At 35.8% G+C, this 27,793-nt stretch overlaps 1 pseudogene across 1 annotated transcript; it reads right to left on the bottom strand.

Annotated features, from left to right (window-relative positions):
• Positions 1 to 22,081: 22,081 nt before the first annotated feature.
• LOC149562942 (putative linoleate 9S-lipoxygenase 5) lies at positions 22,082 to 25,521 on the bottom strand (annotated as a pseudogene). The gene is made up of 8 exons (XR_016364264.1): positions 25,195 to 25,521; positions 24,761 to 25,001; positions 24,153 to 24,494; positions 23,974 to 24,059; positions 23,526 to 23,633; positions 23,142 to 23,445; positions 22,621 to 22,867; positions 22,082 to 22,491 (listed from the first exon to the last, which is right to left on the bottom strand). The product of XR_016364264.1 is annotated as a putative linoleate 9S-lipoxygenase 5 (transcript).
• Between the last annotated feature and the right edge of the window lie 2,272 nt (positions 25,522 to 27,793).

Below are 27,793 nucleotides of genomic sequence, written 5' to 3'. Positions count from 1 at the left end.
TCCATTGCCTTTTGAAATGTGGCACCTGCATTTGTTAGCCCAAAAGGCATCTTATTGTAAGCATAAGTACCCCACTTGGTAGTGAATGTAGTATTGTATCTATCAAACTCTTTGACTAGTTGCTGATTGTAACTAGAGAATCCATCAAGAAATGAGAACCTCTCCGAGCCACTGATCTTGGACAAAATTTATTCTATGGAAAGAAGGGGATGGTGATCCTTAAGGGAAGCTTGGTTAAGATCCCTAAAATCCATACATAATCTAATCTCTCCATTCTTCTTCCTAACAGGGACAAGGTTTGCTACCCATGATGAGTGCTTGATAGGGAAAATTATATTAGCCTCAATCAGCTTGGATAGCTCTTTTCTCATTAATGGTTCAATTTTAGGATTCACTAGCCTCTATTTTTGTCTTACTGGTCCGACACTATCAATTAAGTCTATGGTATGCTGAAACAACCTTGGGTCAAAACCTTTTAAATCATCATATGTCCAAGAAAATATATCATTAAATTCTTGATATAGGTGAATGAAATTCTCTTGCTCAATTTCAGAGCACACCTTCCCTATGTTTAAGTTTTTTCCATTAGCAACCACAACTGGTGTATAATCATCTTTATCAGCAGCTAAGTTCATGACTCTACCTCTTTCTTGGTCATCAAGGTTGAAAACACTCTCTCAAGTAATAAGACCTTTCAACAATTTTTTGGAACTGAGATTGATGATCTGATCTCCATACTAGTCATGTAACCTAGACTAGTTTCTCTCTGAGAATTCTACCTCATTCTGTATGAAATTGATAATTTGTGCATTAGATTAAAAAACTTGCCAATTGGTGTTCTTGTTAGGAATTGCAGGCCTAACTACCACTTTGATTTGTTTCCTCTCATCTTCCTTGAGATTCCTTGGTAGATCATAAGATGCACCTATTGTTGCAATCATATTAGCATGTCTATTTTCTTTTCTAGGGATGCTCTAAATATTAAATGCATTGAAATTTTCAAGAAAATCCTATACTCTATGTTTATAAGACTTGAGCAAGCCATTCTTAGTGATATTCTAATTTCTCACTTGATTAACCACCAACTTACTATCTCCATATACACTCAAAGTTTGAATTCCTCTTTTGTGAGCCAGTAGAAGACCCTAAATCAATGACTCTTACTCAGCCACATTATTGGTACAACTAAATTGGAGTCTAAAGAGAAGTAGTACTTTACTCGTGCAGGAGAAATCAATGTCACATTCGCCCCTGATCCATTCTTATTCCTTGATCCATCAAAATATATACTCCATATCCCACTCACATCTTCTTTGGTTTTCATAAGGTTAGGGACAAGAGCATCCTTTTTTGACATACAATATGTACCAAGACCTGTCTCAAGGGCTTCTGATATGGGATCAAATTGATATGCATTAGCCCACTCATCTAAGAGAAAATTAGGTATCTCTTCTAGAGAAGTGGCAGGCTCATTCACCATGTCATTCTCATTGATTTCTAGGATAGTGCAATTCATACTTATGAGATTAGGGGTGTAGGGTTAAATATGATGGAGGGCTAGAGGCTCTGCTCTGATTGAAGCCTTGGTCCCATATCTTGTTCTAAAAAACATATATGACCAATCAAAAGATAAGTAACCACCTATTTGGGAAATGAAGTCTCTTGACAAACAAATGGCAAAATGTGGCTTGACTTCAACAACAAATATATCTTGAGTCACAGTACAACCAGGGCATGCATGTAGGGCCATTTCCACATTCCTAAGGATCCCTACAATCTTGATAGTACTACCATCCAACTATAGTACATCCCTAACAATGGGCTCATATTTCATTTCTAAAGCATCAACAACACACCTAGGCATCATTAAACTACTAGCCCCTGAATCAATCATATAATTGTGTACTAGCTTATCCCCTATAATTATAGAAACATGAAATGGAGGAGGTCTAACATTTCTACTTGTTTCTACCTCCTTTGATGGTTGTACTAGGCTTGTGGCACTTTCCATGTTAGGTGGCTAATCCTTTGGTTCAATACTTTCCAATTCTTGTTGCAGCAGCCTCTTTTGCATGGGTATATTAGCAACAATATCCCACATGGAAATATTCACATTTTTCTTCTTCATCTATTCTACCATACTAAATGAGGCATTAGATACTTTGGTAGAATCTTTGGGAACTGCATGTGTAGGATGTTGAGATGGAACAGCTTGGGGACTATTCACATCTCTTCTAGAATTACTCTATTTTTGTTGTAGAGGAGCATTGGCTCAATCATCTATTTCTTGTACATGAGGCACTGCATTTGATGTTGAAGCTTGATTAGGAGGAGGGGTAGCATCTTCAATAGCTCTTATTTTTCTCCTAGTGTTGTGAGTAATGGAATCTTGGTTTACATTACAATGTTCCTCCACTTGATGATTCATAAAGGAGAAATCACCCTGTCTTTGCATATATGAGGCATCTTTGGATTGGTTGTCTTTGTATGATTATCCTGTTGCAGGCTCTTGAATGGTCAAAACCAAATAAGATTCAACCTTTTGACACATGCAATAGGCATAGGAGTAGTTACAAGAGGGAAAAAAACTTTGATCTTGGGCCATATTATTTTGAGGGGCTATGGCCCTACTTTGGTTTACATTTGAGGTTGAAGCATGACTATTCTACCTACTCTGATCAAAAGAATTGTTTCCATAATTACAATTTGGAGGCCTACAATTGTTCAAAGTTTGATATTGCAATTAATGAGCCTTACTACCTTAAGCTTGCTACGTTTCCAACATCACCACTTTGTTGCCCACCTTTTGCATCACACAGAAGCTATCTTCCAATTTCTTCTCTTGGCCTTGCAATCTTTTATCTATGTTCAACATCATAGATTGTATCGTCTCCTTGATTTCATCTATTCCATTTGAAGATGTGGAAGCTTGAGGGACTAGAGGAAGGGATTGTGATGTGGAAGTTATGGGAATAGGGGCCATTGTTGGTTGGTTATTTGGGACATCAGGGAAGAAGGGCATAAGAGGCCTTGGGGCTAACTTTCCTCCTTGTATCAATATGTTTTCTGCCCTTATTATGATTTCATAAGCATTAGGTCAAGTGTCTTCTCCCATCATTTGGATTGTGGTGGCAATGTCACTGTTAAAAGCTTTGAGGTAGTGTAAGAAGGCATTAGCAGGGTTAGGCTTCACTGAAGTAGGTATTTTGTCCCATGTTTTCTGAAATTTGTAATTGAAATCGATGATACATTCATGGGGGGCTCTTTTTATAGTAGTTATCTATTCTAAAAGTGACAAATAGTCACTTTTTTCCTCAAAGTGTTTACATAGTCCTGCTCCTAATCCATCCCAATCTGTTATAGAACCATGTGATAGACTTCTATACCATTGTAGGGCTTTTCCTTTTAAAGATGAAGCTAGGAGTCTAACGGCCACATCATCTTATGTAATACCATGGATATTACTAACATTTGAGACCTCTTGAATATGTTCCAAGGGAGAGTTAGAAGTTTCACCAGTAAATTCAGGTATACTTTTGAGTGCAACTATGGGTATGTCATGTCTTTGGGCCAATAAAAGAGGACTTCCATCATTAAAGGTGGAAAAAGCATCAGCTTTAGCCATATAAACAAGTAGTATATTAATATGAGTTGATGGCTTTCTAGGTTGAGATCTCACAATAGGAGGAGTGGAAATTGATCTTGCAGGGGTATGTATTTATTTTGTACTCCTAACTAGTGATAGCGATAATCTAGTCTATCTTCTTCTAAGATTTGAAAATGAGAGTTCTTGATAGTGAAAATTACCTCTAGAAGATGCCCTTGTTTCATCTTTGGGCATGAATCATAGGAACTTCGGTCTGGAACCATATATGAAGGGTGTAGAGTCGCCAAGTGCTTGTGGAAAAGAGCCTTTTAAGGCCTAGAATACTCAGAGCAACAATGTCTTCTTAGCATCAACTTGAAATCTACTTGAACTTAGTCCTGCTGGGCATGCCAAAAACTATTGTCACAAAATTTTGCACCCTTGTCCAAAGTTTTTCCCTAAGGACAACCTTTTGAAACATGGAAACAACCTCCAAGCTATGGGACTTGAATAGTGAGGTTAAGTCTCTGAAGAAGGCCAGCTTCTTTTGCTACCAGGATGCACCTAACTACTCTTGGAGAGGAAAAGGGAGAAGGGATGCATGAAAGAAAATCTACCTTCTCTAACCTAAAGGGGTAATGCACCAAAATAGAGTGTTTGAACTTATCTCTACCCATGAATGCACAATCAACCAGTTTTAACTTCAAAGAATACAAATTTAGACCTTGCTTTATTCAACAATTACATGTAGATTAGAAAACAAAAGAATGCTATAGGAAGAAACTCCACTTAATATCATTTGAATGTCAAAAGTAGATACAATCATGTAAATTGTAGAACATAGACAAAAAAAATTAACTAGAGGCAAAGAACCTTGCACAGTGTGTTAATGGCTAAAAGAGACTCAACAGAGGATTACAATGGTTTAGAGGCATGGGAAATTATAGTAGTTGCATGAAATAAATACTAGAGAATTAGAAAAAGATCAACCCTTACAAAGATTACAAAATATGCCTTTATAGCTTAGGCATAACTAAGATATTTCTAACTAGAGTTACTCCCCAACCACTATCTTAAATGCTATAGAAAATAGTCATACAGTTATGGGGAAAATCTTATCCTAGTACAAATTCAAATACAATGAAATCCAATATATTTCCAAAACAAAGCCTTGAGAAGACAGAACAGCGCCATTAAGTCATTCTGACCAAGTAGATGGATAAAACCATAGATGGTGGAGTGTTTTCCATCATTCACTAGGCATGGCATTCATTGGAGAGTGGTTAAAATTGATCATGAAGATCAGATTGTACAAAAAGCATCTCTTCTTCAAGTCAACTAAATCCTACAACCAAGATGGGCCATATGGGCCAATAATCTGATTTTGTTTTGCCACCTTGCAAAGTCTCCACACTATTGACCATATCGCTTTAACTAACCACACCTCCTTCAAACTTAACCGCGGTGGCTAATTAAAAATGTCAACCTAATTGCCAATGCCTATCTCCTCAGACCCATAAGGACACGTGTCTCTTAAGCATAAGATTGAAATCAAGAAAAATTCCCTTTACGATCTCATAGAATTCGACAACTTCGTAATATCTTATGTCTTTATTTTTGGCCTTACGATCCTATGATATCCTCTAATTTTTGTAGCATCGTATTGTTAATATTTTTCTCTCCCAATGCTACAATTAAGGCCTCTATTGTAACATCGCAAATGAACCCTTTAAGGCCTATGACCACTTGATCGACATAGAATCTTAAGCCTTTCTCTCTTCTCCCGATCTTATGATTCCCTGATCCTATGATTTTGATGTAGCATCATAAACCTTATGTTTCACTTTCCTGACTCTACACCATATCATAATATTGGAGGACCTTACCTTTCATTTTACGATATTACGATGACCTTTGATATCATTTTGATATTACGATCTTATGGTGGACCCCTTGTCACAGCATCTTACCTTTATAATTTGGGCTCCCCAATCTTATGACCACCATAACATCGCAACACTCCATACTTTCCTCACGTGATCTTATGAAATTTCATAGCATCACAGGCCCTTGACTTATGGTTCCTGACCTCATGATATTATATTCCATGGTATTGAATATAAAAAAGAATGGGAAGTGGTCATTTATCTTTTAAATTCAAATGTGGTGATTTTGGCAGGAAGGAAAATTTGGCCAACATTACCATCAACAACTCTCAATCTGAATCCTTTGGGATTTTTTGATCTATCCGCCAGGGTTTCCCTCTGGCTCCAACTTTGTATGTGCTCACTAGTGAAGGTTTTTGTTACCTACTAGCCCACTTCATTTCTTCTAGTTTGGTGTGCGGCATTTCCTTTCTCGAATCTTCTTCCCAACTTGTCAGTGGTCACTTTATTGATGACTCTTTTCTTACTATTTTGGAAGACGAGGATAATATCACTAATGCCTTGGAATGCTTGGATACCTTCTTTCAAGCTTCTAGTTTTGCTATTCAATTTTAGTGGAAATGGGTCACTCATAGGGAGATCTTCTACTTTTGGGCACCCCCTTTTCTTTTCAAGCTTCTCCACTAGATTTGTGGAATGTTGTGCTCATGACATTTGAGAAAAACCTTGAGTACTGGCTTACCAAACCTCTCTCTCTTGCAGCGAAATTTCAGACTTGCTCAAAGGTGCTGACTACTACACATGTGTATTACTCCTCTTGTTGGGCTCTCTCCAAAGCCTCCTATCTCAAGCTGGAATGCTTGTTTTGTGACTTTGTTTGGGCTTCTAGTTCTAATCATCATGGCTTTCACAGGGTTGCCTGGGATTTGTGTTGTCTCCCTAAAGAATCTAGAGGTCTTGGCCTTCTATCCACCTAGAAGCAAGGGCTTTCTCTTGGTGCTAAATGGATTATTCATGCTCTCACTGGTGATGAATCTTGGAAAGTGTTGGTTCAAACTATATCTCTTCTAGATTTCCTATCAATAGAACTACGTGGAAGGCGATTGGTCTTCAGACCCTTCTCATTGTGCGGGAACCTGTTCATATCTGAGGCTCTTTTGTTATCAAGAAGATTTGGGAAGCTTTGGAAGCTGTGAAGCCATGGCTTCACTAGGATGGTGATGGGTTTTGTGATGGGCTTTCTTTAAATCAGTAAAACCTTTGGTGGTCTCATTTGTTTTCCATTCAGGGTATTCCTCTGGCTAAGACTCAAGGCGCCAATGCTCTGTATTTTTTCAAACGCAACATCAAGACTCCTAAGGACCTCTTTTCTAGGGTCTCTACGAGTCTCAAATCTTGGGAGGATATGTAGGTTTAATTCCATCTTACTCGTCCAGATTGAAAAACTTTTGATTTGCTGCTTTCTACCATTCCCTATCACTTGCTTCACAAGTTGGGAATCTAGTCTATGTGACCTTGGTGGAAAGACTAGAAGTGGTATCCTGCCACACCCTTCACCAATTATAAGCCTAGCTTAGGGTATCAATGATTGTCTCCTCATCTCCTTATGGTTGATAATCTCAACTAGTGATGGCATCTTTAGTCTTCTCCTTATCACTAGAGGGTTCAATTTGATACTATTTGGGACACTATCACTGAGCCCAAGATTACCCATTTTTCCTAGTGCATGTTGTTTCAAGGGCTTTCCCTTGGGCCGCAACTCAAACATTTGGTGTTCCTAATCCTTAATGTCCTTTTTTTGGACATCCTGAGTCATTTTTGCATATTTTCTAGTTCTGTAGGCATGATCAGAATTATTGGCACTGGATTCATGATTTTTTAAAACCTTTTAGTCAGGAACCCTTTTCTTGGCACATTATTGTTATGGGTGATTTCCCAAGGATTCCTTGTCAATTTACCCAGATCTAGCATACTTTTAGGATGGAGATTTTGTTTACCTTGTGGAAAGATAGGAATGTTGTTCTTTTCACTCACAACTTTCTTGATAGCAATGTTGCTATGTACTCTAAAGCATGTATTTGTAATAATGTCATGTTGTAGATCTAGGTCCATGCTAACAAGGTGGTTCTGGAAGTGGTCCACCTCCAAGAACTACTCAATCATTGGAGTAACATGCCTTACACAATCACTAGAGTTCCTTCTACCTCTTTGGTTGACCATACTCCACCTGGGGGCCATCGTCAGGGTCACAACCCTTTTGCTTGTCATTCCCATACACTACACTCACAGGCTCCCTGTCACTACTCTCTTAGTGATGGCGATGCTAGCTGGTGGCACCACTCAGCTTATTCACCTCACTACGGTTCTAGTTGGTCCTCAACTCTTGTAGCTCCCCCTCCTATTGTTCCTCCTAGCTCTAGTGGCTCCAAGTGATCTTAGCCTCGCCTGGATTTGGCAATTTCTACAAATGGATAGACTATTCCTAGTCTGCCTACCAATCCTAGGGATTCCTGGGGTTATAATGATCATGATGATCCCCCTTCAGTTGGCACTGCTCTTGTGGCCTAAGGGATTTTTTTATTTTTTTTGATGAATAGTTGTTATTTCTGGCTTCTTCCATGTGAACTCTCATGGGGTGATCTTGTATCCCCAAACCACTTTTTTGTGAATATGTAATAAGTATACTATTTTATTAATAGAAAGGGACTATTTATAAATTAAAAAATTACTTTTAAGTTCTTTTATCATGACTTTAACTTATTTTTATATCCCTTAATAATATTTTGTGTCCCACTTTTTCCAAATTCTTCCTTGTTGTATTCATGATTAATTTACTTGTGTGTCATTGTGCTAAATAGAGTGAATAATTGAGAGGGGGGTGAATTAGTTATTCCAACACAAACTCAAAACTTCTACATCTATTTCTGAATAATTAGGAAACATCCACTACTTCTCAATATATTTTGGTTGAAGCACACCATAAACACATGAAAATCACACACACACCAACACAATGAACCCAAGATTTTACGTGGAAAAACCAACTAGGAAAAACCATGGAGAAGTTAATTTCCATGACATAATACTAACAACAATTAAGGTGACATTGATTAGGTGATTGTTTACAAGAAATATAACTTCTTCAACAAGGGTAGTACCAGTGGGATAAATTTTTGAGTAGCTATGCCCCAAAATACAACAAGGCTCATTGTTGATAATTAAAGCTCACTACCAATAGAATGAAAATGAAACCAAAATAGGATACAATTTTAGACCTCTATAATTCTAGTATAGAACTATTTTTACCTCCTTGATCAACTATCTAAGTAAGCTCACATTTCTATAACATAGATACAATAATACACATTCATAAGTACACATACATCTTGGAGTAATGTTACATATATACCAAACTTCTGCTATAAACCTAGCAGCCAAAACAAGTTTAAGATGAGGCACACCACCTTGTACAATGCAATGACCCTCGAGCATATGAACACACTACCATAATGTCCAGTGCCAACAAATATGATGAACATGTCGAGCAAAACTAATGGGATTAAAACTACACACACGGTCTACAAAGGATCAACCCAAAGCATAAGCTCCATTAGACAAGCAAGATGATCCAAGAACCTATTGGAAATCTAATAGGGAAAGTGAGATACTGAGGATGGGGGGGAGCTGTGAATTAGGATCTATAAAACTTCTCACACTTCAAACATGAAACATATTTGATATCTTCATATAAACCCTCATTTGAACATTAATGATATATCATTTTAATCATTCACATTAACATAACATCAGATATAACTTCTAACATCATGAATGAAAAATCATAAACCCATAACACATTAACACATAGATTTGGTAACACAGAAACCATCCAAGGTGAAGATAAAATTGCAGTGGGGAGAACACCCACAAAATCTTCATTGTTGTAGCAATAAAGTATGCCTATTAAGGCTACCATGTTTGGTAACTTTTGATGATCTACCATGTAAGGGGTTTTCCCTGTTAAAGGCTAAAAGAACTGCTAGATTCTACCTTGATTAAAGGATTTATACACCACAACTAAGTGAGTACTTTGTTAGGAGATTTACAAAAGCATGCTAAAGCCACTTTGTTAAGAGATTTGAATCCTAAAATAGCTATTAGAATGTTTAGTACTTGATCCTTTGGTATGCACTTCAAATGATGATATCAAATCTCCTCTATCAATGTAATATCACCTTACTGTGATTGATATTCTTTGTCTCTGCACAAAACTATGCACTGCACTATTCAGTCTCTTTTGGCTTCAACACTCTGATTCACCTCCAAAACTTTGCATGCAACCTAACTCTTCATCCATACACACTCACACACATGAACTACATCATAGAACCTCCTTAAATAGTTGTTTAAGTGAACCTTCTAGGTCCCAATCAATGATTTAGATTTATTTCTTTTGCGGCTTAGTTCTTGCAATAATCAGATTGGTGGATTGCCTCATATAGGAATTAATGATTCTCCATTTGATGTGTAATCACCTCCTTGATTACCTCCTTGATCTATAAAACATGCTTCCATCTTGATAAAAATGGTTAACCTTAAAGTTTGTGCAATTCCAAATAAATATGTGAAACTGTATTACTCGACACTTACACCATACTGACGCTCACCATAAACTACTTAATTATGTTGTCCATTGACCTTAGATGTACTTGAAATATATTGAACTACTCAACCTAGATATAACCAAAGTACTCGGTAATAACTATTGCTTGGCACATAACTTGAAATTTATACAAGTCTTCAATTCTTAGCTTGGCCTTTATAGGATGGCTCGGTCGTAATGATGGTCAAACAATCCTACCTTGTGAATGACTAAGTGTTTGACACTAATAGAAAACATGAATTAGGGATCAATAGAAACCACCAAGGAATGGAATTCTAATGCAATTAATTCTCATCCAATTTTCATGAACAATACATGCGCACATTATTGGTAAGAAAGATAATCAATCAATACACTACAACTATTGGAAACCTAGTGATTTGTAGCCAACAATACACCAAAGGTTTAGACAAGGATTTTTATATCAAGGAAAACCATTAAAATCACATTTTTACAATCTTATTATTTTTCATTGATGAAAACATTCATCAATAACAAAGAATAGGAAAACAAAGGGGAAAAAATTCTCTCAAAATACTCCCCCTTAGACAACAATGAAAAACGGCCATGAAAGCACAAATAGATCCCCGCTACCACCACACACCTCTCCACCTAAGAGGAATCCTCCCAACACTAATCCCAAAATACATGAAGTGTAAAACCATTAGATCAATGAACACACAAATGCTCACTAATGAGCACCAAGAAGAGGCATAATGCCAAACTTCTCCGAAAGATGCTCAAAATTATCTTTACACAAAGGTTTGGTGAACATATATTTTACGTTCTCCTTTGGGGTTACATATTCCAATGCAACTTATCCTTCTTCAACCTTCTCTTTAACAACGTGATATACGATGTCAATGTGCTTCTTTTTGCAAAAGATCATTCAATTTATTGATATACTAATAGAACTTTCATTATCAAACTATATTGGAAACAGTTTAGGAAAATTGATCCCAATATTCTTCAAGGTTTCCTTAATTCATAACACATGCATATAAAATGAGTATGTTTCAATGTATGAATCCTACTTCTTACTCGACCAAGCAACTAATTGAGAACTGAAAAATAATGCTCCTCATTGGTACTCTTCCAGTCATCCAAAGATCCTTCCAAATCAACATACATGTATGTTGTAACTACAAAATATAATCCTTTCAGATACCACAACCCATAATAATTATCCTTTTCACAATAATAATATGGGATTATGTTGGTTCTTATTGAAATCTAGCTACCAAACAAACTCCATACATGATATCTATTCTAGATGCAGTTAGGTACAATAGACCTTTAATCATCAATCTACACTTTCTAGAATTATCCTTCAACAAATCTTATTTTGTCAACTTGCAGCTGATAACAATATGAGTGCTTACCATTTTTGGGTTTTCTTGCCCAAACTTCTTCAAAAAATCCTTCACATACTTAGATAGAAATAAATGTACCTTTTTTTTTTTGTTCACTTTCAATCCAAGAAATAATTTCAACTCTCAGATCATAGACATACCAAACTATTTATGCGTACCATCAACAAAATTTCTATATATATCATTTTCTCCTTCAAAATTTAATATCATCAACATACACACAAGAATCATAATTTTGTAAGTATCAACTTTGAAGCATAAGTTATTGTCATCCCAACCTTTCTTGAATTTTTGATTTGATCAAATAATTGTTCAACTTGACATCTAGACCATGGGTGCATGTTTCAATCCATATAATGTCTTCTTCAATATGTAAATTACTTCTAGATCTACTTCTGATCTAAAACCTTTTGGTTTTTCAATGTAAACCCTTTCCTTCATCTCACCATTTAGAAATTCTTATTTCACATCCATTTAATATACTTTGAAATTATTAAAATCTTAAAATGCCAAGAATACTCTTATGGCTTCCATCCATGCAACATGTGTAGAAGTCTTGTCAAAATCAATTCCTTAAATATGAGAATAACCTTTTCATACAAGTCTATCTTGTTCCTTGCAAATTTTCCATTCTCATCCAACGTATTCTTAAAAACCCATGTAGTTACAATAACATCCCTTCCTTTGGTATGAAAACAAGTTCCCAAGTCTCATCCTTCTCAATTTGATTTATCTCTTCTTTCATTGCTCCTATTCAAATCTAACCATTATAGGATTCTTCTATGCATTTTAGTTCAACTTCTAAAAGGAAATAATACAAATCTTGTTCATTTGTTTCCTAACTTATAGTAATAATGCCCTTTCTCTTATCACCAATTATCTATTTCTCAGGATGATGTCTCTATCCATACTTTGGTATCTTACTAGTAGAAACAGGTATTCGACTTAACTCTTATTTGTCTTCCTTCTTCTCATCTTCTTTCTTTTCATCAATATAAGATTCATAAAAAAAATCTTTGGTTTATTCTAAAAATCTTTATCAACATTCACATTCACACTCTTCACAACCTTGTTTAGCCTATTGTTGTAATACTGATATGATTTTCTTCTTGTAGGATAACCCAGAAATATACCTTTATCAAATCTGTTGTCAAGCTCACCAAAAATTTCTTCATCTATTTGGATATAGAATTTAATTCTAAATATCCTAAAATATTCCATAATCAGTTTTTTTCTATTCCAAATTTCATAAAATGTTTTTTGATATCTTTTTTGGTACACAACTCTTTTCAATGTGTGCACAATAGTATGCATAACTTCCTTCCAATAAATTTCTAGAAGATTATACTTTTTCATCATGGTTCTTTTCACTTCTTGAATTTTTCTATTCATCCTCTCTACAACACCATTTTTATGTGGTGTTCTAGCTATAAATAACTATCTCTTTATTTCACACTTCTCAAGTAACTCTCACATTCACTAGATGTAAACTATAATCCACTATCAGATTTTAAACATTTGAATTATTTGCACATTCATTTTCTAATATAGTCTTGAAAATTTTGAACTTATCAAATGCTTTATATTTTTCTCATAGAAAACTAACCCATGTGAATCTAGAACAATCATCAACGAATAGAACAAAATACATTCCACCAAGAAAGCATCTTGTTCGTACAGGGCTACAACTGTTAATGTGCACAATATCAAGAAAATCAGTAGATGAGTTATCTTTTTCCTTGAATTTTTTTGCCCTTATTTCCTTCTTGACATCCTTTGCAAGTAGTATTGTTTGTCTTGCATAGTCTTGATAAGTCTTTAACAACATATGAAGAACCCATCCTTACCAAGTTGTCAAAGTTAGTCTAACACATCCTTCTATGCCAAAGCCAGTTGTCATCAATGTCGGGTATCAATAATCCTTTAGTATCTCTTTCAAACTAATACATGGTTGTGTCTTTCCTGTTATGGCAAAAATATACATGAAATAACTAGGGCTAAAGGCACACCCATCTATCCAAACTACTCTGCAAGAGTTGACATGGCGAAAAACACAACCCAAGGGAAACACCAAGGAGAGAGAGAACACAATGTTTATATAAATTCATTAGATAATCAGCATACATGCCTAGCTATAGGGCCTTCTAGGTTACGACCAATTATCAAAATACAACTTTCAGATTTGCGATCCCTCTCTATTCTACCCCCCTCTCAAACTCAATCCTAGACTTTCTTAAATACTTGCCAAAATGGCTTATAGAAGATTCTAGAACATAGGAAAGCCACAAGTTAGCTCACAACATTTATTAACTACATAAATTAAATACAAACAAGGTCGGTCCAAATAGGAACCAAACACAAATATCTTGGCAAATGAAGACTTCACAAAATACTAGCACTCGACAATCACACGAGCTCAGCATCCAAAGAATCAATCAGTAGCAACTATGAACTCGACAACCAAAGGATCACTTGGCAATCAAAGGATCACTCAGCAATCAAAGGATCACTCAGTAACCAAAAGAATCACTCAGCAGAAACTAAGAACTCAACAACAATTGAATAATTGGCACTTGGCAGTAACTGAAACTTGGTAGCAACTAGAAGAATGAACAAAACTGTGGGATTACAAGGCAACCCAAGATGCTCCTACATTAGACAACCAAGGTTGGAAGAAATGATTCTCCTAAATCATTGAGATGTCACAATCTAAGTTGAATCCAACTCAGATTGAGAGATCCATGAGGCATCTTCACTAGGTCTATTCTTCCACTTCACTAAATATTCATAGTAATCTTTTCCTCTTGTGCTCTTACTAACCCTTTGATCCAATATTTGTTCAACTTCTTCAATCTACCTCTTAGGATAATCATCTGTTACAAAAAATTCATCATCTAACTCATGATACTTATATAAATTATCAACATTGAATATAGGAGATATATCCATATCCTCAGGCAACTCAACTTCATAAGAATTACAACTATCAAACTTCTTCAAGATTGGACAAGGTCCAAACTTCTTCATCTTCAGCTTACTGTATGTTCCAACAAGAAATCTTCCTTTCTTCAAATGAACCATCAAAATCATAATGTCTTCTAAACTTATCACCATTGTCCTTATACTTTTGATTACTTTGTTCCAACCTCAATTTTACTTCCTTATGCAAAGACTCCATAAAGTTAGCAAATTCTTCTCTTGCAACACTTCTCTTTTCTTCACCAACAACATTTCTCAAATCTGATACTCCTCTAGACTTCATTCCAGTAACAATCTCAAAAGGTGTTTTCCCTATACTCCTATTCATAGAATTATTATATGCAAATTTAGCTTGTGCCAATACCATCTCCCAATTACTTGGCTTGTCTCCAACTAAACATCTCACCAAATTACCCAAGCTTTTATTCACAACCTCTATTTGTCCATCCATCTATGGATGGAATGTAGAGCTAAACTTCAACTCAATACCCATCTTCTTCCACAAAGTCTTCCAAAAATATCCAAAAAACTTACTGTCTCTATCAGAAATAATACTTCTTGGTAATCCATGCAATCTCACAATCTCTTTGAAGAAAAGTTCAGGAACATACTTAGCATCTGATGTCTTCTTACATGGTATAAAATGAGCCATTTTAGAAAATCCATCCACCACAACAAATATAGAATCATACCCCTTTACTATTTTAGGCAATCTAAGAACAAAATCCATATTGATGTCACTCCAAGGTTTCTCAAGAACAATAATAGGTGTATACAAACTAGTATTCTGACTTATTCCTTTTGCAACTTGACAAACTCCACAACTCTTCACAAATTTTTGAACATCCTTATACATTTTTGGCCAATAATACTTCTCTTTCAATGAACTCAATGTTTTATCAATTCCAAAATGTCTAGCTAATCCACAACTATGCTTTTCCTTGATCAAATTAACTCACATAGAACTTCTAGGGATACATAACTGAATTCCTTTAAATAACATACCTTCTTGAATGAAATATTCATCATACTTACTAATGTGATCTGATAGATTTGGTGTTCTACACTCTTTCCACGCCTCAAAGCTTGGACAATAGCATAAAACTCTTGATCATACACAAAATGCTTCCTTTTAGCATCATTCAATTTCTCACTAAAGAAAGCAACATGCTTACCTTCTTGACTTAATATAGCTCCTATTGTACTACCACTTGCATCACATTCAATTTGAAATACCTTCTTGAAATCAGGCAAAGCCAATATAGGTAACTTAGCAACCTTTTTTTTTCAAAGTCTCAAAACTCTTATCAGCTCCATGGATCCACTTAAATTCCTTTTTATCTCCTCTCATTGTCTCAGTCATAACATTACAAATAGAACTAAAATTCCTTATAAACTTCCTATAAAAACTAGCCAAACCATGAAATGATCTTACCTCACCCACATCCTTAGGTGTAGGCCATTCCAAAATTGCTTTAACCTTCTCAAGATCCATCTTCACATCAGATGAAATCACAAATCCCAAATACACAATCTCCTCTTGCATAAAAGAACATTTCTTCAAATTAATTAGCAACTTTTCTTCTTTCAACCTCTGCAATACTTGTCTAACATGCTCAAGATCTTCTTCCTTAGTCTTGTTGAATATTAGAATATCATCCAAATAAACAATCAAAAACTTACTCGAGAATCTTTTCAAAACTTCATTCATCAACCTCATGAAAACACTAGGTGCATTAGCCAAACCAAAAGGCATAACCAACCATTCATACAAACCATCTTTTGTCTTGAAAGCAGTCTTCCATTCATCACCTTCTTTGATTCTGATCTAATGATAGCCACTCTTTAAATCAATCTTGGTAAAATACTTTGCTCCACTCAAACAATCCATAATGTCATCCATCCTCGGCATAGGAAACCTATATTTCACTGTGATCTTGTTAATAGCTCTGGAATCAGTACACATTCTCCATTCTCCATTCTTCTTAGGTGCTAATACAATAGGTACAACACATGGAATCAAAATTTCTCTTATTAATCCCTTTTGCAACAGCTCATGCACTTGTCTGTTAAGTTCTTAATTCTCTGTAGGTGTCATTCTACTATGGTGCTTTGTTCGACAAACTAGCTCCAAGAATCAGATTCATATAATGACTTATACTTCTCACTAGCGGTAAACCATTAGGAATATCCTTAGCAACAATATCCTTGTACTCATTCAGTAATTTTGTAATTTCCTCTAGTACTCGGCTACCACTATCTACTATCACTCAGGCATTACCAACTTCTGTTGCTCGGTCATTACTACCAACACTCGGTCCTCTAGGAACTATAACAAAAAAGACTTGATTGTTTTTCACTTATTTTTCAAATTACTTTCTATTAACCATGAAAACGTTTATTGCAGTACAATTAACCTCATCTGGTCTTTCAATCAAAGGCAGTAATATTTTCTTCTTCCCATTCACCCAAAGAGTGTATTGATTCAATCTTTTATCATGTACAATATATCTATCATATTGCCAAGGTCTACCCAACAAAATATGACAACAATCCATAGGTATAATATCACACAAAGCTTCATCAAAATAATTTCCAATCTTGAACTTCACAAGGCATTGCTCACTTACCAATATCTTATGCTCATCTTTGATCCATGAAACATGATAGGGTTTGGGATGTTTTAGTGTCTGCAACTATAACTTTGTAACCAGTTCTTCTGATGCCAAATTTGTTGAACTTCTATTATCAATGATCACTTTGCAACATTTTCTAGCCATCTTACATCTAGTTTTGAAAAGATTTCTCCTTAAAATAGGTTCCTCATCACTTCCCTTATTACATAGGGTTCTTCTCACCATCAAATTTTCACCAGCCTCAAGTCCACTTGGTGAACCCTCATCATCTCCTTGGATCACAACATTTCTGTTACCTTGCCTACTTTTAGAGGATCTACATTCAATCTTTCCTTTGTCATCATTCTTCCATTTAGACTTTCCCTTGTCTTGCACAAAATTGTCAGATATACCATCTCCTCCATAACATCTACCTCTACCTCTCTACAACCTACCACCTCTACCTCTTTGTCTTTGTTCATGCTTCTTTGTCAAGATCTCCTCAACTTTCAAGGCACATTGATATGCTTCTTCCACACTTTCCAATTTCACAAAACTTATTTCATCTTGAATTTCAGATCTCAATCCATTTATGTACCTTGCAATTTTCTCAACATCATCATCCACATGTCCAAATTTGATGTCCAATCTATAAAATTTCTTAGTATACTCCTTCACACTCATGTCTCTTTGCCTCAAATTTTGCATCTTTCTCAACAAGATAACTTGGTAATCAATAGGGAGGAATTATTTCTTTACCTTGTTTACCATCTTTACCCAAGTTCTAATCTTCTGCTTTCCTCTCCTTTGTCTATCAGTTTGCAAATGCTCCCACCACAGTGAGGCATGACCTTTCAACCTTATAATTGCAATCTCCACCTTCCTATTATTAGGAGTGTTTTCATACTCAAAGAACTTCTCCATTTTTGAGATCCAATCCAACACAGCATTGGTGTCCAATTTTCCATCATAAGGAATAACTTCTATAGCAGGCTTTGAATTTTCCCTAGACAACACTCTCAACAGCCTTGCTTCATCTTGATCTTCTTCAGGTTTTGGATTAGAGTTTGGTGCTACTGCTTCATCATCACTTACATCATCAAGATTTGCTTCTCTCCTCTAGGTTGTCTCCACAACATCTAATCTGGATGCAATTTGTTTCAATGTATCCAATATTGCATGATTAGCATTTTCTCTACCTCGAAGCATCTTTATAGATCAAGTTCCTGCAAGATCGTAACCCTCTACAAGTTGTAGGACAAATCTGTAGATCTACTATCCCACAACTAAATTCACTTAGGGTTCTACAAGATCCAATCACCACAAGGATGAACCTTGAGCTTTGATACCACCTGACATAGAGATACATGAAATAACTAGGGCCAAAGGCAAACCCAGCTATCCAAACTACCCTGCAAGAGTTGACATAGCAAAAAACACAACCCAAGGGAAACACTAAGGAGAGAGAGAATAAATTTTTTATATAAATTCATCAAATAATCAACATACATGCCTAGCTATAGGGCCTTCTGGGTAACAACCAATTACCAAAATACAACTTTCAGATTCACAATCCCTCTCTATTTTCCCCCCCTCTCAAACTCAATCCTATACTTCCTTAAATACTTGCCAAAATGGCTTATAAAAGATTCTAGAATATAGGAAATCCACAAGTCGTCTCACAATAGTTATTAACTACATAAATTAAATACAAACAAGGTCGGCCCAAACAGGAACCAGACACAAATAACTCGGCAAATGAAAACTTCACAAAATACTAGCACTCGACAATCACAAGAGCTTGACATCCAAAGAATCACTCGGTAGCAACTACAAACTCGACAACCACGAAGGACTCAAAAACCAAAGGATCACTCGACAATCAAAGGATCACTTAGTGATCAAAGGATCACTCGGCAACTAAAGGAATCACTCAACAAAAACTAAGAACTTAGCAACAACTGAAAAACTAGCACTTGGCAATAATTGGAACTCGGTAACAACTGGCAAAATAAATAAAAGTGTGAGATTACAAGGTAACCTAGGATGCTCCTACATCATCTTACCAGTCACAAGTAATGATCCTATTTTATTCTTGATTTCACAATCTTAATTCTTGAATATGACATCATAATAATTTTCACACATTTTTACAGTCAAAATATTATGATATAAACCCTTCACATTGAAAAAATTATAAGTGTAATTGTTTCTATCAAAAGTAAATTAAGCTCTTCCGACAATAAATGTTGCTTTATCATCATCGAATCTAACAGGACCACCATCATATTTTACAAGTGTAAAAAAATTCTTTTGTCTCTAGTCATATGATGAGAACAACCACTCAATGAATCATTCATTTTTATTCCTTTTAGCATATAAAGCAATTTCAAAATCATTAGCTTTAGCACAAATGTCAATTTTTATTTATTTTTAGATTTAGCTTCTTCCCCACCTTCTTCAACATAAAACAAATAATCTTCACCAAATGATTCATCATATGAAATACTAGAATCTCCATTCACATAAAAAGCCTATATATTGAATCTCTTAAACTTCTTTCTGGGACGTCTTTAGGGACATCTAGTAGCCAAATGACCAACTTTGCAACACCTACAAAATTTTAGGGGTAACATACCTTTATAATTTCTAGTACATTTCATCATCCTTCTTGCCATATTAACTTTAATATCTCCTTCATCATCACCACCACCAAGTTCTTCTTCAACCTTCACTACTTTGAAAGTTACTTCAGATTTGTTCTTTTTAGTGCCAAACATACTCAACTCAATCACCACCAAAGTACCAAACAACTTCTCTTTTGTGTATTTCTATGCATCATACACTTCTTCAATGATCAAAACCTTATCAATTATCTTTAACTATTAGGTAATTTCATCAAGATCTTGTCCATAAAGTCTTCATCAATTATATTACCACCTTCACCTTGATTTCATTAACTACACTCTCTACTCTTGATGCATTCACCATATTTCATCTAAAGATTCTCATAATGTCTCTTAAAAGTCAAATTCCTAGATAGATTCACCTTTTCATTGACTTCATAGATCTCTTTCAATGTTGCCCAAACTTTATAAGTAGTCTCAGGTTATGATTTAGATAAATCACTAGTAATAGCATACCTTCCTTCTCATTATCCTCATATGATTCAATCTCATATTTGGTTTGTAATTCATTCTAAGGGAGCACATACATTTTCAACCCTACATGCTTCCAAGTCTTGTGACCTCTAACTGACACCAAGTAACCTTTCATCTTCTCTTTCCATGAACTGAAGTCTAAATCATTAAACATAGGGACATCCAATTTGTGCACCATCATATCTACCTCAAGTAATTAAGCTTCACACTAAGAAACCAATATCTAATACTAATTTTTAAACATGTCAAATAGCTGAGAGGGGGGTGAATCGGGTATTCACATACAAACTCAAACTTTGCCAATTGTCAAATAACACTTAACAAACATCCACTTCTACTTAAGATCTTTTAGTTAAGGTGCAATGATCTATCATCAGAAAGATTATCATGAAAGACAATATACATAGATAAAATGAACACCATATTTTACATAGAAAACTCAACTGGGAAAAACCATGGAGAAGATCATTTTTGTGATATGATAACAAAATCAATTAAGGGGATATTGATTAGGTGATTTTGTACAAAAAGGTTAACTTCATAATCAAGGGGTACTTCCAGTACACTAAATACCTGAGTAGCTACACCCCAAAATAGAATAAGGATTACTGGCAATACAATAAGTCTCATTGCCAACAGAATAAGAATGGAACTAAAATAGAATATAGTGTCAAGCCTCTGAAATTCTAGTTTAGAATTGTCTATACCTCCTTGATTAACTATCTAAGTAAGTTCACATTTTCATCACACAAATACAGTGATACACATTCACAAGTATAAATACATCTTAAAATGATTTTACATATAGACAAAATTATTTTGATAAACCTATCAGACATTTATTTTTAAATGGGATACACCACCTTGAGAAATGTGATGACCCTAGAGTATACCAACATGCTACCATGACCATTGTAGATATAATGAATGCACCAGGGAAAATGGCTACGGCCAAAAATAACAATAGGCTCCACAAAGGATTGAAACAAAACATAAGATCCAGACAAGTATAAGATGATCTAAGAAATCGACAAGGTAAGAAATGGTAATGGATTTGATGCTTAGCCAAAGGCCACAAACCATGCACAAAGCATAGGCTATTGGTAAGCAAGATAGTCAATGCATAATCAACCGATACACAAACCATGCACAAAGCATAGGCTATTGGTAAGCAAGATAGTCAATGCATAATCAACCGATACACCATGTAAGTGTTGGAAACCTGCCAATTGATAGCCCCGAATACACTAGAGGTTAAGACACATTTTTTACGGGTGCCGGACGTTTGGATGTTTGCTCCCAACGACGGGATGTCCATGCCAGAATCCTGCTTGCAACTGAGTTGACAGACAGCTGCTTCCGAGAGGGATGGAGGGGCCATGGGTGTCACCATAGACACTCGATTTGCAGATGGATGGAGGCCACGGGTCTGCGGTTAGGGTGGATGCTGGATTATCTGACTCTGTTCTTCAATGAATGTTCTTTGTAATAGCAAGGGTTAAATTGGAGGATGTCAAATAATCTTCATAAAAATTATAATTTCTGTAATTACCGTTGCAACTTTGCGTTCGATTTAGTGTGAATTTGTATCTTTCTGCGACGGATCTTCTGAAATCGATTTGTGGCGGCCGAAGATCTTTAGCTTTAATAAGCCGCAGGCCGCATGGTCGAATCTCGCCGCTCTTGAACCTCGACAGACAAAATTTCCGCTTTATAACACATTCCTAGTCTTCTGCGACTTTTGTTTCTTGCCGGAGCTTCGATATGTTGCACATGTGAGAACGCAATTGAACACGGAGGGCGATTTTTTATTTTTACTTAGGGTAAGTTGGGAAACATTGTTCTTTTAGGTTATGGCTCGACAGTTTTTTGTAGGATGATATTTTCTCTCTACAGTTGTCAAAATATTGAAACCCTCGTTCTCAACTCTGTGGTGCACAACTTCGATTGATAACTTGTATTAGGGCAAAATTGGATTAGCAGTCCGTGTTTTGCTAGGAAAAAATAGCAGTATATTTTAAGAATTTTAAGGAGCAGATTTGATCTGGACGGTAAATAGCATCGATGTCGTTTGGTTCATTCAAGCATCCGTGTTATAGATTGATAGATAGTCGCCCACCCATGTTTCTATTGCAGACCATATCTCTAGTCCGTCCACTACAAATGGGTAATCTTCAATCGTGAGCTTCAGCCCATGGGGCTTTGAATCATCCTTCACTGCCATTCCCCTGTTCAATGTCATTTTGTTTAAGTGGGTCACTAAACATTTAAGGCTCGGCAAAATGAAATCTTTTGTTGATCTTGTTGTGAATGAGACCCAATGTAGAAATCAGCAAAATTTTGATCTCGTTGCTTACCTTTTGAGGAGATCTTCAGGAAGCCCTTCCTGGTCAAATCTCCAGTCTTTGTATACTACGGCAGACAATTCCATGGAATACTTGCCAGAAAAGACTGATTGTTCAAGTAATCCCCCGGCGTTTCTGAGGATTTAGCGAGCCAGAGCATTGATGTTCATTGTGTCGAGAAAATGGGGGCTCAGCAGCCTGTAAACTGGATGCATCGAGCTAAGCTGCCTGTTTGCTGCAATAATACAGGGCTCTGTCCATATCAAATTCAACCAGAAACTGTAAGATCACATTTAAATCATATACAATTATCACATACAAATGATATACAAACATAAACTTTGAGATCATTATCACGTACAAATGATATACAAACATAAACTCTGAGATCATATACATATCGTACACAAACATAAACAGTGAGATCACATACAAACATACAAACATAAACTTTGAGATCATATACAAACCATATACAAATGAAAACATTGAGATCATATACAAACAACAAATTTGAGATCATATGCAAACATCAGATTTGAGATCATACCAGTGAGTAATCAACTCATGGACCCCAGAATCATTGACGGCCACATAAGCTTTGGCGAATTGTCAGAGAGCTCCTTGTGCTCCTTCCACTGCGGGAGTGAACACTTTGCTAACGCTTCGAGGTAGACTAAGCTCTATTGCAACTGGTTTCAATGTGCCATCTTCCTTGAGGAACAGAATTGTGCGAGTGGCATATGTCTTGGTGGTTTCCAGCGCATTTATTCTATCCAAATATGGCATCAATAAATCATGGTGATCCAGAATGAAGAGCTATTTTCCCTCCATAGCCTGCAGAAAATGAAGATAAGTCACAATTACTGATAGTTTTCTCAGAATTGTGAGATGGGTCACTTGGAATGTAAAATTACCTGAGTCACGGTTAAACCCTCGTGGTTTTTCTCAATATCTGTAGCAATGATAGAACTTTGCTGGTCACCGTACTCTTTGCGGTCTAGCTTGCTTTTGGGAGGAAAACTCTGTGATATAGTTCAGATCTCAGAATAAGAATGAGCCCACAAAGTTCTTACAAAATTACTCAAACTATAACCTATTGTGTCATGTAAGTTCTTACAAAATCACTCAAGTGTCACGTTTCAGGATAAAATTTATTTGCATCATTAAGATGAAAGAATTGTACACAGAAAAATCAAATCTATAGTAGTTCTCTCATTTTTTAACGACGAATTGCAGAATAGGACCTGAAACATTAATTCTCCCTACAGTTGAATCCAAAAACACAACACAATAATTGTTATAAACTGAAGAAATCTAATATCTGAAACTAAAATTGTTAATAAAGTAATTCCATATCCATACTTTGAGAAGTTCTATGCACGCTGGATTCACACCAGAGATCATCTCGCGTGCAAACTCCTCATCTTTCCTCCATGCATGCTGATCAACTGCATCCAAACTTCCCCGTGTCAAAACACAGTTTCAAAGCAGAAGAAGAATTCAGAGATCTGTTAGTGAGATGTTCAAAACAATTTACCCACCAGCAATAACTTGTGGAATTGGATACTTGTGCACTTCTCCGCCTTCTGTCTTCAAAAACTGCTTGATGAGCTCCAGTGGAATAAAATCCTTTGCAGCCTCAAGCAAATGATTTTCAGGCAACTTCAAACCATCAGTATACATTTTCATGATGTCTTCGAAGGAATCGAACTCATTTGGGGTGGAGTCGAATACAGATGTCACTTGTGACACTAAAAACTGAACGATTGATTTGAGACCGTAAGCCAAAAAATCAGACAATTTGATTCGCCCAAAACGTTCATCTCTTGGAACATAAATGTCTAAAAATTTCAGCAATGGCAATCTGCTTTCAGTAGCCCGATCTATGTCAATAAACAGTCAAAAACCATCCAATTCAGGTCGCATTCCCTTAAATCGTAAAGATTCAGAAAGAAATTATGTTCATATCACAAACAAAATGGGACTACTCTCAACCAGAAACAAGTTCCTTATTAAGAAGACCTTAGCAGGCTCTAAAAGTAGCTCAAAGTTGCATAAAACTAGTTAAAATGGAGATTTATTACAATCAACTATAGAATTAAAACGAAAACATTAAACATCATGTTCAATCACCGAAAGTTAAACAAACCTCTTTTGGTAGGTGAACGACCAGTCCTACACTTTCGAGGGTATAGAAGCTTTTGGGAACCACCCAATACAGGACGGCCTAATTCTTCATTTTTATCTGGATCTCCAAGATCATTGTAAACATCATAGTCATATATTCTGTTCGACTCCTCCCTCTTTCCCATCCCATTTCCTCTCAGGCTTTCCAGCTCTTGATTCCTCAAGTTGACAATAACAGGGGGAGAATGAATAGGGAGATAACTCTGCAAATTCCAAGAACACATTTTTAATGAATCTAGCCAGCTTAACGATCTCTAGAATGATCTTTGGATTCAAATGCTTAGAATCATGCAGGTGAAACAAGCAATTCTTCTCAGAAATCTAAAATTCTTCCAAAAAAAATTTAACTCAAAAACTTTAAGGATTTTTGGGCTTAAAACATGAGGTTTTGCGCACCTGATTTGAGAAGAAAACTCTATCAGCCTTGTACTTAGAGGCAGGATTAACCCATGAATTGCATTCAAAATGAACAGAATTTCCTTCATGTTGCAGAGTCAAGGTCTTGAGATAGAACTCACTATGGTGAGAATTCTTAACAAGAATGGCTACTGGATTTCCAAATTGGGGATCCCAATTGAAGTGAACTGCATAGGCATTTTCGCCAGCGAGAAGCCCATCATGAGTAGAGATCCAACGATTTCGAAATGCAGGCTCGCCGAGAATTCCAGACCCACTTTCGGCAAATCTCAAGTTCAGTGATTTCAATAACACTAATCCAGAAAATTATTAATTTCTGATTTGATCTTATACTTATGGGCTCCAACTCCGTCACTTGCACATATCAGATGCAGCTATATGCGACTGAACAGAATGCCACAGCCTCCGCTTCATATCCCGCTGGTGTGACTGTCCAACAGCCTGTGCAAATGGTTCCACCCTAATGTTTTTGAGTCATACCTTAAGTGCTGAATCTCATGTACATTGCTATCATATTTGCGTCAAGTTTATCATTTGCAATTTGAAATAACGTATTAAACCAAATCCGATTCAATACTATTGTTTTTTTAATCTTTGTAGTTAAAAATTTATGGGTTTTGATTCTTAAAATAATAGTGTCTGTGGGGAGAATCCCCAATGTATTCATGGGTTCTTTGATATTTACGGTCTCTAGGATTTTGGAGAAAACCAAGAATGCTATTTTCTCTGGACTGCCTCTACATTCATCTCTTGTGTACTCGATGTCGGTAAATCTTAGATGGAAATACCCAATCATATCATGGTGAATCCAATTATTCTGTTTATAATGAACATTATGTGTTTGTTGTGCTTCTGTTCTGCCTCTTCTGCCGCAACAATGGCCCTGCTACAGAGACTGCAATTGTCCTAACCATACATCAAACAGTTCTGCTCAGGCTAAAAAGATATTCTTTCGTTTGGCTGTTGCTACTGATAATGTGCTTCACACACCCGTTGGTTTCAGATGTCCACAACCGGTTCAAATGGTTGTATTTAGTTGCATTCATCCGCGAGATCAAATATTGATAGCTGTCTTTGTATCACATGCATATCATTATATCAAATTGAATGAAGTGATTTTGCTTGTTATCCATCTAAATTTCCTATTCAAATGAAATATGATTATATCAAATCCAAAGGAGTTGTTCCTCTTATTATCCATCCAATCTGAATCATACGGATTGCTGAAACTATCCATTTGTAAACACAATCCTCAGCATAACAATCGGCGTAATCTTGAACCTGCAGGTACAAGTGCTAGTAAATATTAACCTACATAAGCACTAGTAATTATCTAAAATAATATAGCATTGGAGGGCTGAGGATGACAGATGCCCGTACATTACATTTTACATAAGGAATTGTATGAGAGGTAGAAATAGTATAAGTAAACACAAGTATGTAATGCTAGATATTATTAATTGTGAATAGATATATTTCGTATCAAGAATTTGAATGTCACAAATAATTAGCTCATAGTAGTCTTATGGGATAAAGATGATATTGCGCCAACCATGGACAAATTAGGAGTGTTGATGTAGCTCTTAGTGGCCACGAGCGCATGTTTAAGTAAATGACATACCAAAGGAATATATGCCTACAATATGGAATCCAAGTGTAGGAGCACATTGGTATCTAGGAAAGATAATAGTCCCTTAGTGATGATTGAAATTAATGGAATATATACAATAATATGGTAAACTATCTTCTTAGTATGTGTTTCTGTTATTCTCACATGAGAATAATAGTGTAGAGAGGGAAGGCATAACTACTTATGTTCCTAATTTAGTAGAGTATATTCTCAGGGTCATAGTGAATCATGTGGTCCCAATAGAATAAGATATGTAAATGGAACATTATATTGATATAATTTCACACACACATAGGGAAGGTAGTTTAATAATATGCACATTTTGTAAGAGGAAGAAAAACCAATGATCCTAATATAATACATGGTAATAGTAGGTATGGTATGTAAGGGAACATGGTTCCCCTAATGTATATTGTACTCAATAGATATGAAAATACAATATTGTAATCATGTTAATACATAATCTTGAAGGTGTAAAGAAGTAATTTGGGATGAAGTGAACATCAAGAAACATGTGTGTAGCTAGTTGTACCTACATGGGAAGGATGGCATAATGAAACTTGTAAGGTTACATGGAAGACGTAAGAGATAATAATAAATGAATAATCACCATCCCACATGCACAACCTCCCCACCCTACTAAATAATGATATCAATTAAGATGCAGAATAATGTTTGGTCTTCTATTATTACTCAACAAATATATAACAATATAATACAATAGTCAATTTGTAAGCATATTAATAAATAATCTCATAAAGGTGTAAAGAAGTAACATGAATGACATGATCATTAAGAAACATGTATGTTGTTAGTTATCCTTACTGGAAATTTGTTCAGAACTCCCCTCAGGATTTGTGACAAGGGATTAACTGCTTCTTGTGTACTATAATTTGAGTGGTTGTATTGGGCATTGATAGACCAATCTTTTGGTTTAACAGAAACCCC

This window comes from Cupressus sempervirens, chromosome 4 (genome assembly GCF_028749045.1).
Source record: "Cupressus sempervirens isolate cs-2001-9-10 chromosome 4, ASM2874904v1, whole genome shotgun sequence".
NCBI lineage: Eukaryota > Viridiplantae > Streptophyta > Pinopsida > Cupressales > Cupressaceae > Cupressus > Cupressus sempervirens.
This window is presented reverse-complemented; position numbering and strand designations above follow the sequence as displayed.